Source organism: Amblyomma americanum, chromosome 1 (assembly GCF_052857255.1).
Source record: "Amblyomma americanum isolate KBUSLIRL-KWMA chromosome 1, ASM5285725v1, whole genome shotgun sequence".
Taxonomy (NCBI): Eukaryota; Metazoa; Arthropoda; class Arachnida; order Ixodida; family Ixodidae; genus Amblyomma; species Amblyomma americanum.
Genome location: NC_135497.1, coordinates 170,661,192 through 170,673,639, shown reverse-complemented (window position 1 = coordinate 170,673,639; position 12,448 = coordinate 170,661,192). Strand labels below are relative to the sequence as shown.

General features: G+C 47.8%; 1 protein-coding gene across 2 annotated transcripts in view; it reads left to right on the top strand.

Annotated features, from left to right (window-relative positions):
* Positions 1 to 12,448, top strand: part of LOC144114182 (uncharacterized) — a 208,048-nt gene that overhangs the window by 25,909 nt on the left and 169,691 nt on the right. The window lies entirely within an intron of this gene.

Sequence of the window (12,448 nt, the reverse complement as noted above, 5' to 3'; positions counted from 1 at the left end):
GGCGTCTGCGATCGTTTGACGCCTCTTCGACCGAAAGGCGCACACTACGCGTCTTCGAGTTACTGCTGCAAAGTAGTTGCGACGGGAAGTTTTTTTTTTTCTTTCTTTCTGACATGGTCATGTCTCTGCGTACCCTCTATTAAAGTGACAATCTGCCAGAATACGTGCGTAGTCGCCCGCACAGTAACCAAGTAGGAGGCAGCCGCATATGACCCGCCCTTTCTTCGGGAAGAACCGCCTCATATTTTCGGATCTTAATTTTTCGGGTGAACAATACTAATTGCGTCTTTTTTGCGTTTTTATCTGTCTGCATTATATTCCCTCACTACTTCACTTGCTCTGTAAATACTGGAACTAATTGGGCTGGCAGGATAGTCTTTTTGCTTGAAACTGAAACAACCTGAAACTTTGAAAAGATTTTAGCACTGCAAAATTGGTGGAATACGAGCACTGAATAAGTGAACAGTGTAGCCACCGCACGCCATGCGCTGAGTTTGTTTTGAGTTTGACCGCGTGCTGTATCTTGCGTCGTTTTTAGAAAAAAAAAACCTGTCATGCCTCTTTTTTAATATATATATATATATATATATATATATATATATATATATATATATATATATATATATATATATATATATATATATATATATATATATATATATATATATATATATATATATATATACGCACTTTCTAATGCGAAGTGTTTATCTGAAAGAAAGCTGGCACGTCAGCATTCATTGTGCCGAAGTTCGAGATTAAGATTGGGAGAGCCTGCCTGCGGGGCCGTGAGAGATCTTCAGGCGCCCAAACAGTGCATGCATCATGATGTGTACAATTCATTGCGAGCTAGAGCTCTACCTTTCTCTGCAGAACTTGTGGAGCAGTATGGAATACCGTTTTCAAAGAGAGTCAAACACAAAAGTAAGCAGTGAAAGGGGGAAAACGCCTTTGCGAGCCAAGCCTGTCCTTAGGCAAACATGGCTGCTGGCGGCACTGGACGCAGTCGGGTATACGATATGCGGCGCAAGCAAGTGCACGCCCTTTTCTTGTTCTGCCCGCATGGGCTCCGTGCGCAGTGATTGTTTGGTGCTGGCCGCGTATCGCACTCTCAGGCTGTCAGCGCTAAGCCTGTGCTTTTTCCTTACGTGAGTATACGACACCCTTTCCCCCTTGCATGAAAAAGAGGCGGCACGAGCGACGCAAAGAGAGCAGCGAATGCAAACTAAAGCCATAATGCATCATTCCAAGCCTACTTACGTGCACCGACCAGAGTAGGCTTTTTTTTTCTTTTTCTACTTCAGTGTGACGTTGTCTTTGCCATTATTTTTTCCCATTTTTCTGAATTTTCCCGAGCGCGGCAGCTGCTTCTTATCTTTTCTTCTGATCTGAGTCACAGAGCTCATGTTCTGTGGCGATGGGTAATCTGCTGTACTCGTGGCTGCGTTAGAGAGGGGTGGTGGCTTGCGGCTAGTTCCGAACAGCTGCATTTCGCGGACATGTAGTCGTACGGACGATAACCGCACAGTCACGAGAACTGCATTCATCGCGTAAGGCATCACAGCGTAGCCTTTGTGGTTCACTGTTAAAAAGTATCACTCCCAGAAGTCATCAGGAAGGAAAGCGCGGATAAGTTTTTTTTCATTCCGGCCCTGGCTGTAACCTGGATAAATCTAAGTGACGGCTAAAAGTGTTTTCTAACAGAAGCCACGTGGTCTGATAACAACGTGATGGCTATAAGTCAGAGTACCAAGCTTTATAAGGGTGTAGACCTTAGAACTGATTTTTGTTTAATACTGATACAATTATCATCAGTTCATACCTGATTGATGAAACTTCATAATACTTCATAATACCCGATTCATAAAACTTGCCAAATCGTTTCTCTTAGCAAAACAGTGCGCACATTTAATTTCGGGTGTCTACAACTTGGTTTTTATGTTACAAAATTATTACTGTGCCCTTCGATTGTTAGATGATTTACGTATTTGTTTCGACAAGAACTGCGATGTCTTTTCGGAAAACGGAAAGCTTTTAAGTTTCTAAAGCTTGCAATAAGTTGTTCTACTTTTCTCTTTTTTTTTAAGTACACATCAAAAAGCTTCGAGAATGACGTATTGCATTACTTTCTTCATCTCTAAAAATACGGGGTAGACAAACAAATACCCGGCTTTCGCTATGCAACCATCGCTGCCAAGGTAAAATGAAGACGAAAATTTTAGCTACCAAAGTTGGACTGAACGCTAGATTATTACTAGCCGCAAACGGTTCTAACACATGCCTCCTATAATCAAGCCAGTGGAGCCTGGGAACGCTCATTAAGCCTGGTTGTCTGACGAAACAAAACAAAATCCTAATATGTGCGGACACTGAAACCCAAGGCAAAAAATAGTTCGTGTTTCAAGAACTGGAATGACTTCAAGCTTACAAAATAGTTCTTTGAAGCGATTAAGCAGAGCAGAGAAAACTGTCAATTTGATTGGTTTTTCGGAGAGTTGTAGACTTAAACTCTGTTATCTGCTTCTCCGTTCACCAGTTTTCAATTTGTTGTCCTTCTGTACTCAACTACTTTGCTTGTTTGTGCTGCGATCACCGGAAAATGTATTTAGAGAAGCGGAAATACTGGAGTAACAATAGAATGGCGAAAAATGCCTATAGCTATGTATTTTGACTAACATTATTTCACAGCAATGAAAAAGACACTGTACGCTGCCGCCCCCCTTTTTTTAGAACACAAAAAATTTGTCCTTGGTTGAGTAGCACGTGACATGGAACGGTACCAGGAATGTGAATACTCAGGCTACTTTTACAACGATTATAATGTGAGGAAGAATAACCTTACTGCTGCTCAAGCTAACTAAAACCACGTTTCTTTAGCACCTTAAAAAACGTCTATACTTTCTCATTACAAACTCATCGGTCTACAGTGGGTTTATTAAGACGTTAGTTAGTATAGGAGCACATTTCAAGGTCTGACAAAAAAATTGCAGTGCCTCTTCACGCCAACAAGACTGTGCTCTCCAGATTACGTTCAAGAGCCATACCAGAAGATATTTGTGTCGTCGGCCGAACGTATCGGCAGGTGAGAGCAGAACTCTTCGTACGCCCTGATAAAACAGAGCTGCAGTAATGCCGCAGGTTCCTATTATCAGCCTATAATAGACATGCATCGGGGATCCCTAATTGTAAGATACGACTTACAGAAGCAGGTGCATGTAACACGCGGTAGGGCTATATGAACTGCAAACCATGGATACAGTGTGGAGAAAAAAAGACCGTTTATAGCGTGCTCTGAGCAGGTGTAAACCCATACATACATGTCCCAATCTTTCCTCTTTTACAAGTGTCAATTGAATTAACTTTCTTTCATGTCCGTCTTAGTGATTATAATTTTCGTGTCTTCCGACGCACTCACTATGGTCTCAAACTCATGACGATTCTTAGTACTCTACCGTTTAAAGACCAGAAATTTTAGCATCAGATATAAATAACAGGGTTCCCAATAAATAGCGATATAATTGGAGCAAACAGAGTTCGCTCATCGGGTACTGGTTAGAGTGCAGGCCCGACAAAAATCCGAAGGATTCATTATCGCGTGCAATGAAGTCTTCTGTCCTTCCGGTGGGATGGAGACCTTAATTGGATCCTTGGTGAAGTCCTGTGAGCCGATATTTTTAATTACCTATCTTTTTGTCCTCAAGGAATGAAATGACCTCCGAGGTTACTTGACCCATTAACTAGCCACTGCCCAAAATTTACGAGAAATCTCAAGGCTAATTGTTCCGAAGAACTGGCGAGATTCTAGGCTTTGTGACCCCGTAAACTTGAAAAGTTGTTTTTCATGTGCATAATTAGTGCGTTTTGCGAAATTTTGCTTTAAATACTTCACCCATGTTTTTTTTTTTTACTTTCCTTTTGCTGTGGGCAAGTGTGGCCTGAGACGGCAATATAGTTTTGTAGATTTCTGAAGTTGGTTCTCCAACTGTTTTTATCCATACCTACAGCAGAGCTGGAAAAAAAACGGGTTATGAATCACGTTAAGCTTGTTGCTCCTTTCGGCCGCTACTTTTTGTCGGTGTGCATGGGCTGATGTTTTTCTTGCCGCATCACTGCTCCGTTTTGAACAAGAACACGGCTGAAAAATTTTGTTGCGTGTTCTTCTAGGGCAACCGTTAGCCAGTTGAAGGTGGAGGTGCGCATCAAATTACGTGTTGCGTCTGTATCACCAGGTTAGGGTTTAAGCAATGAAACATCTGTCATCGCACGCACGCCAAGGAGAAATTCTCTTGCTTTTTCGTGCTCGCTTAGTCTATCTCTTCAAACTTTTCATTCTACAGTAGGGGATGCTTCCTAAAGCACAAAAAATAGCGGTTCATAATGTGCTCGTGCGGTAAGGCACCTATGCAGAAACCGTTGACTCCTTTCTTCCCTTGGCTTCACAATCGGGCCCTGAGTAGAGGTGAGCAAATGCCCTCATTTTTACTTTTCCTCCCTCACCCTCACTTTTGAATGTATGGCCTTCCCTCACCCTCATCCTCACTTCGCCAAATTTGCTGGCCCTCTCTCGCCCTCGTCCTCACATCATCGCCCCTCCCTCACTCTCACCCTCATGAACAGTCGTTTTAAAACGAGTTATTTTTTGCAGTCGGCAACTTCTGGCGATATTATTGAGTAATATGCATATAAGACAAGCCCTCAAGTCACTATCGGACGAGAGGCTAGATCCATATATTTTGTGCGTCCGTGTACATGTGTGTGTATTGTTAGAGCTATTAAGTGAGACAAAACCGAGAAAGTTACGAGTTTAGCCTCAAAATATCCCTCTGTCTTTACTTCTAGCGCGCACTGTGTGCATACATACGCGCTGCGCTTATAGCATTTTGTTATCTATATGCACTGCAAAAATGAGTCAGCGCGCTGTGGTCTTTGTACAAAAACTAATGCATGCCAGGAATATTTAGAAAACAATGCAGTAGCCTTTACCACAACAATTACAATAAGTGCTAAATACAGAATAGACCCAGAACACGGAAAGTTTGTACGTCGCTTAATTACCATTACCCGATGACATTGCGATAGCACCGGGTATTCTGAATTTCACTGCTTCTAAGTCTCCCGCCATTTCGTGCGCTTTTCTGCACCATCGTCTGATGACGCTTCCACGCGCACGCATGGAAGATGATGAAGACCACGCTTTTAACCTAAAGCGTGAGAGACTGGCAGTTTAGCACACGTGAACGCCGGTACGTGACAAAGACGACGACATTGCAAGCACAGCTCAAGAGCTTGGCAGTTCATACAGGCAGGATATTAAGATTTCTCCCAACTGATCGTACATCTGAGTGAAGTATATGAACTGTCCTACTTTAAAACAGAGTGGCATTCTCTCTTGGTGACGTGCTCAGCCTTACCTGGCGTCTAGTACTCTGCTGATTTGTGTTTTTGTGATGTTTTTCGTTGCATTTCCGAAAAGATTTGTAAATAATTTAGTTAATGTAAATATAATATATTTTCAATGCAATAAATGGATGATTAATAAAAGCTGTGGCGATGGCGTAGAAGTTCAAAGCAGCGGCTAGCGGAACTGATTTTTAGAGCTGCCGCGGGTTCGGCTCCCGTTCACCCAGCTATGAAGTTTTTTTTTCTTTAGTGTCTTCTCCCAGTACGATCCCGGCTTTCCGCTGCGGTGAGGTTCTTATGCTGTTGCTTAAAATAAAAATTGGCAGTGGCTTAGCTCGGCTATGCCAGGATATACGTAGCGAAAGCTAAGGCATAGCTTGGTTAGCCTTGGTTAATCTTGATTGCAAGACCAGGTTAGTCTGCTTGTCTGACTAATTGTTGTCACGTGGTTTGTCACTCGCTTGGTCACGTGACCAGTCACGTGATTGGTCACGTGGTGCGGTGCGACCACGGTGGGAATGCGAGCACGGCGAAACTGCGAGTTCGTGGCCAATGTAGCTTTCGCTACAAAACATTATTCATGCCACTTGAAAATCAAACGGGTCACTGTAATGCAGCATTTGGTCTCAATAACGGTAATTACACCCCCCCCCCCCCCCCCCCGCCCCCGTCGATGTTTGGAGTGAACGATTCCTGTGGTTGCCATTTTAGTGCCCTAGCGATTCCACTCACCGGAAAACGGTTGCCTTGCTGTCTGAAGCCTGCTTCTACTACGTGGGTTACCTTAGTCACGTGACGTTGTGACGTCATCACAAGCTGCCCACCGGATTCCGAGCAAACTGCCCACTGTGGCAGTTCAATTAATCATTAGTCGCGAGAGATTCCTCAGGAACAACATGGGTCTCATAAGCCCCACCGATGGCAGCATCTGCCGTCTCAAGGCAGTGGCGCGCAGCTTAACCACTGCACGTCTGCGCCAGGAGCGGAATCAAGACTCCCATGGATGTGTGAATGCAGAGAACTGACGAATTCCACCGTAGTACAAGACTAAAATGATGCAATATTATGCAGACTTCCATTATATGATTTATCAACCGAAGTAAGCCAGTGCAGGTCAAGAAAAAGCATAGAAAGTCAAGTGCAAAACTAGGGCGGTACGTGGTAGCACCCGATACTTCGTGGTTAATGCCATGCCAAACGGCCCGTGATTTTTTTGCTTGCACATCTCCGAACTCGCCAAACGTTGAGTGTCAGTTCCCTACCATGTCTGCAAGAAATTTTGTTCATAAAATCAGGCGCGCGATTACGTGGTCACACGTCTTACCAGGGACAGAAATAAACCGACATGTTCCTGTTATTTAGAGAGCAGTACACCTATTTCATTTTTAGCACATCGTACCTAGAAAATCGGAGCGAGCGATAATTCAGACCATGGTGGTTAAGCTGCTGCTTTATTTCCATGGTCAGACTACAGTGGTTGGCTTTGTCCACCACATTGCGGCACCGCATTCCTATACAGCGCTTCAAGGAAAAATAGAGATACGACTGTACTTAACTACCCACCGTGTGAGTGAAAAAATTCCACTTCAACCCCGCCAACAGTCTTTGATATGGCAGTGGAATTTCGTAGAAGTATTTTTACGCTGCAGCCAGTTCTTTGAAACCTCATTAAGGTGAAATCGGACTTCGTTCCGGGAAACAAGGCTTATTAGGACTTGGGATTTCAATAGCCTTAGTAGGTATAATTACTACATGCTTTGCTCTGCACTGATGATCCGACAGACACGGGGCTAATAATGAAAATGCTGACTGCGGTACCACGGTTCTCGTTGGACCGGCGGCTACCAGCACGGCCAGACCAGTGCCTATACTCGTTAGCGCACTATACAGGGTGTTTCACCTAAACATTTACATAATTTCTAAAAATAGGCTTTTTAGTTTGAAGGGCGCTTTTTACGGCATAGCATTGCCAGTATATCGCGCGACGTTCTCGAGAAGAGGTTCGTCTCCCCGTCTTTCTTGATCGCCTCGTGTACCTCCAGACTGCAGAAACTACGTCTTCCCCGGGACCCTTCACCCTAAGAACTAGCGCTTTAAAACGTGAATTCATAACAAACTGCATAATCTAAATACGATAGCCCGGAGTACGGTTGGAGCCATCAATCTCGCCCTCAGACCGTGCATCTTGCCCTCCCTCGCCCTCACCTCATCATGTCTTCCCTCCCTCACCCTCACCTCATCACGCCTTTCCTCCCTCACCCTCGTCCTCACGAATTTTCATGTGCCAATCCTCCCTCACCCTCACCTCACAGAGTGAAATCCTCATGAGGTGAGGGTGAGGACGCCCTCATGAGGGCTTGCCCTCGTGAGGATGCCCATCTCTGGCCCTGAGTAGTTTTAACTTGCAGTAATATACAATGTAAACAACCGCACCAAGAAGGCACCAAGACACAAACATTTCTCTGTATATTACAGTTTCGAGAGCATTTTGATTAACAGGACACCAATGTCATCCTAATGATGTTCTTCCTCGCCTTGTCTCCGACAGATTTGATGCTTTTGCCAGGCGGCTTGATGTCCTCGCGCCCCTACCACGCCGTTCGTCGCCGAATTTCCGGTCACGCCGCTGCTCCCCGCCACCTTCGCGTTCTTCAGAGCCCCAGCCATCTTACGCGCGGCCCAACGCCTTGCCCTCGGCTGTATGCTGGTGCCACCGTATTTTCGGCAGCTCTGCCCGCAAGTGCACACACCCGTGCTCCTGGTCGGGAAACGCTGCGACCGGCCACTGACGGCGGCAAGTGGTGCGGGTGGACGGACATGCCGCCTCTTTTACGTCTCGGACAAGATTACTGGCACTCGTTTCCTGGTCGACACGGGAGCACAAGTCAGCGTCATAGGCCACTTGGGCAGATTGCTGTCGCTACGAACAGAACTGCCCACTTCAAGCGATCAACAACTCGCCCATTCGCACGTACGGCCAACGGCCCCTTACGCTTAACCTCGGATTGCGCCGCACGTTTCGTTGGATCTTCACTATCGCTGACGTCTCGCAACTGTTCACGGCGCAGACTTCCTTAGCTTCTTAAACCTAGCAGCCGACATGCAAGCTCATCGCCTCATAGATCTCAGCACGCACCTCTTCGTGAATGGCGTGCTCTCCACCGTTGCGGCGACGGAGATTAGTGCTCTCGTTGCTGTTTCGCCGTATGCGAAAGTTCTCGCTGATTTCCCCAAACTGACAAAGCCGCACACCCAAGAGTCACCAGTGAAGCGCTCGATCACTCACCACATTGTGACTTCGGAACCTCCGGTGTTTGCTCGCCCTCGCTGCTTGTCTGGAGGACGCCTCGCTATCGCTCGCCGTGAGTTCCAACACATGCTTTAACTCAACATAGTACGCCCTTCCTCCAGCAACTGGGCAACACCACTTCACATGGTGCCAAAGAAAGATCCGGGCGACTGGAAACCATGTGGAGATTACCGCGCCCTCAATGCTCACACATTACCAGACCGCTATCCACTCCCTCGCATACAGGACTCCACATCAAATCTAGCTGGGTGCACGATCTTCCCTAAAATTGACTTCGTGAAGGCTTATCATCAAATTCCCGTGGAGCCCGCTGAAATTCCGAGGACGGCTATTACCACACCGTTCAGCCTCTGAGTATGTGCGGACGCGTTTTGGCTTGCGCAGCGCCGCACAGACTTTTCAGCCAACTATCAAGGAGGTTACGCGTGTCCTCTACTTCGTGTTCGCTTACATCGATGATCTCCTCGTCGCAAGTTCATCCGGTTCTGAGCATAAAGCTCATCTGCGCGCCCTCTTCCACCGACTTGATGAATATGGGCTCGTCATCAACCCGAACAAGTTCCTCTTAGGCGTTGCTACAATAGAGTTCCTAGGCCACCTTGTCACTCCACAAGGTATTCGGCCTCTCTAGAGCAGAGTCAAAGCCATTCAAGATTTTCCCGCCCTCACGTCACTTAAAAAGCTCAGAGAATTCTTGGGCCTCCTGAACTTTCATCGCCGCTTTCTCCCGAAGTGCGCCTCCTTCCTGAAGCCTCTGACCGATCATTTGGCGACTAAAAAAGATTCTGTTGCGCCACTTGAGTGGACTGAAGACGCTGCAGCTGCATTTTCTGCTGCCAAAAAGGAGCTCGCAGAAGCCAGTTTCCTCATACATGAAGTTCCTGACGCTCCACTGCACCTCGTCACCGACGCCTCGAGCATTTCCGTCGGCGCAGTTCTCGAGCAGCTCGTCTCTAGATGACAGCCTCTTGGTTTCTTCTCCTAAAAGCTGAACCTACCTGACATTAAATACCGCACCTTCGGTCGAGAACTCTTCGCTGTGTACCTCGCCATCAAGCATTTTCGCAACTTCCTGGAGGCCCGAGACTTTCACCCCATCGCGGACGATAAGCCCTTGACGTTTGTCTTCCAAAGTAACCACAGCACCTACACTGCACGCGAGATCTGCCTACTGTGTTTTATCACCGAGTTTACAGTGAATCTCCGTACGTCTATGGCCCGGAGAAAACTGCTGCTGATGCGCTTTCCCGTGTTATAGTGCCATGGCGTCCGAATCACCAATGGACATGGAGGAGCTAGCGGCTGCACAGCGCAATGATCCAGAGCTGCATCGTCTTCGCTCCACATCCACGTCCCTGTCCTTCACCGAATGTCCACTGCCGTTTTCCTCCAAGCTCATTACGTGCGAGACATTTACTGGCGTCTCGCGTCCCTACGTACCTTTCGCTTTCCGCCGCACCATTTTTGATAAACTGCACTGCATGAGTCACTTAGGTATTTGTGCGACACAGAAGCAGATCACATCTCGTTTCCTTCGGCCAAGCATCAATGCCGACGTCCGCCACTGGGCGCGAACATGCCTTCACTGCCAGCGTGTCAAAGTTCACCGGCTACCGGCGTACCGTCACGCCTGTCTCTCCTCGGCCGCCGGACGCACGGTTTTCCCACATTCACATAGACATTGTTGGACCGCTCGCGTTATCACTTGGGGCCTCTTATCTGCTCACCTGTGTGGACCGTTTCACCCGCTGGCCCGAGGCGTTGCCCATTGCTGACACTACAGCCGAGACTGTTTCCTCGGCCTTGATGGCCGGCTGGGCCTCTCGCTTCGGCTACCCGTCTGTCGTCACCGCCGACCACGGCCGCCATCTTCAATCGGCCCTATTTACTGCCCTTGCCAATATCCTGGGCGTCCGCCACATACATACGACCGCCTACCATCTTTCGGCCAATGGCATGATGGAACGTCTGCATCGACTACTGAAGGCTGCCCTTACCACTTATCAGCCAAGGGAACGCTGGTCCGGCCACCTTCCCCTCGCCCTCTTGGGCATTCGCTCGGCACTGAAGGCTGACCTCGGCAGCTCTTCTGCTGAGCTAGTCTACGGTGTTTCCCTCCGTCTCGCTGGGCAATTCTTCTCTCCTTACTCCCATCCGTTAATCCATGACGCTTCCACCTACATCCGAGACCTACGCAACACATTTCGCCGCATTACTCCTGTCACCCCTGCAGCCCGTCACCCTCAGTCCATGTTCGTCAGCCAGGACCTGGCCTCCTGCACTCATGTCTTCATCCGCCGTGACCACGTCCGTCCGCCCCTCACGCCGGCCTACGATGGACCGTTCCGCGTCCTCCATCGTGCGCAGAAGACCTTCACGTTCGACGTCAACGGCCGTGAAGACGTCGTGGCTGCTGACCGACTCAAACCAGCCTACATTGCCACTGCTCTGCCCGTCAGCCCTACACTCGCTCTCGCTTCGACTGCGCCACCATTGTGCGCACCTTCCTTTAAGCACATCCGCTGGGCGCATCCTGTGGCTTCCTCTCTACCGGGGGAGCCCTGTAGCGCCCCTTGCGCCGTGCTCGGCTCGCAGGCCATGGCACACGGCGCCGGACAAGAAAGAGGAAGTTGGGCTAGGCCGCCGCAGCACGAGCAGCGCAATTAAAAACAGTTAGAACCTTAATGTTGTCAGTGCACGTTAAAGATCCCCAGGTGGTCGAAATTATTCCGGAGCCCTCCACTACGGACCTATTTGTTCCTCTCTTCTTTCACTCCCTCCTTTATCCCTTCCCTTACGGCGCGGTTCAGGTGTCCAACGATATATGAGACAGATACTGCGCCATTTCCTTTCCACCAAAAACCAATTATTATTATTAACCTTAATGTTGTCGGAGCTGGTGCTTCCTCGCCTTAGCTCCGACAATGTGCTTAGAGATGGCACCAACGACACGTTTGAGGTCCAAGAATTTTGCCTATGGCGAAGCTTGCTCGCTCAAAGAAAGAGGGGCCTCAGTGTAAGCGCAAACCATCCGAGGCCAATCAGCTGCAGCGCCGTGCAATGCCGAGATGTGGAAAAACAGCTGCAGCGCGAACCATGGATTCTGCAGCCCGTCGTCGCATGCGTGAATATTCTGCACATCGAGAACGAGAAGTGAAGTGGAAACGGTATAACGATGTAGACCCTGCGTACTGGGAACAAGAAACAGAGGCCATTGAAACAAGGCGTGATGACTCCGAGATGAGAGACCATGAAGTCAAAACGAGGAGTCGGGAATGGAAAATCCTTAAATGGGAACAGCGAAGCGATATGATGCTAACGCGAAATGAAGCAAGCGTCAACAATTGTCCGTATCTCCCGCACACTAAACCGTGGTGGAAGCAAACGATGAGTTTGGTTCCGGCAGAACGACTTCGTAGACACCCGTGTAATGTGTGTGACCGTTTGAGGTTTGGACTTGAAGTCGTCAAGGCGCGTCAAAAAGGCATCAAAATCTTAGCATCCCAGTTCACTGCTGAACAGACTTCGACAAACGCGACGTCAAAATAATTTAGAACGGCTGTGGCCAGAACGTTCACTCGCGAGTAGGGAGTAACCTTCGCAAGTTTTTGGGATAAAAAAATTATACAACTGGCTATAATCCGAAGTGAAATTCGTTTAGTATAACCTTTAACTGATCTGAATGTGGTTTATGTTTAGCGAACAACAGGGAAGGTCATTTTCGTGTCTGTATTTCTT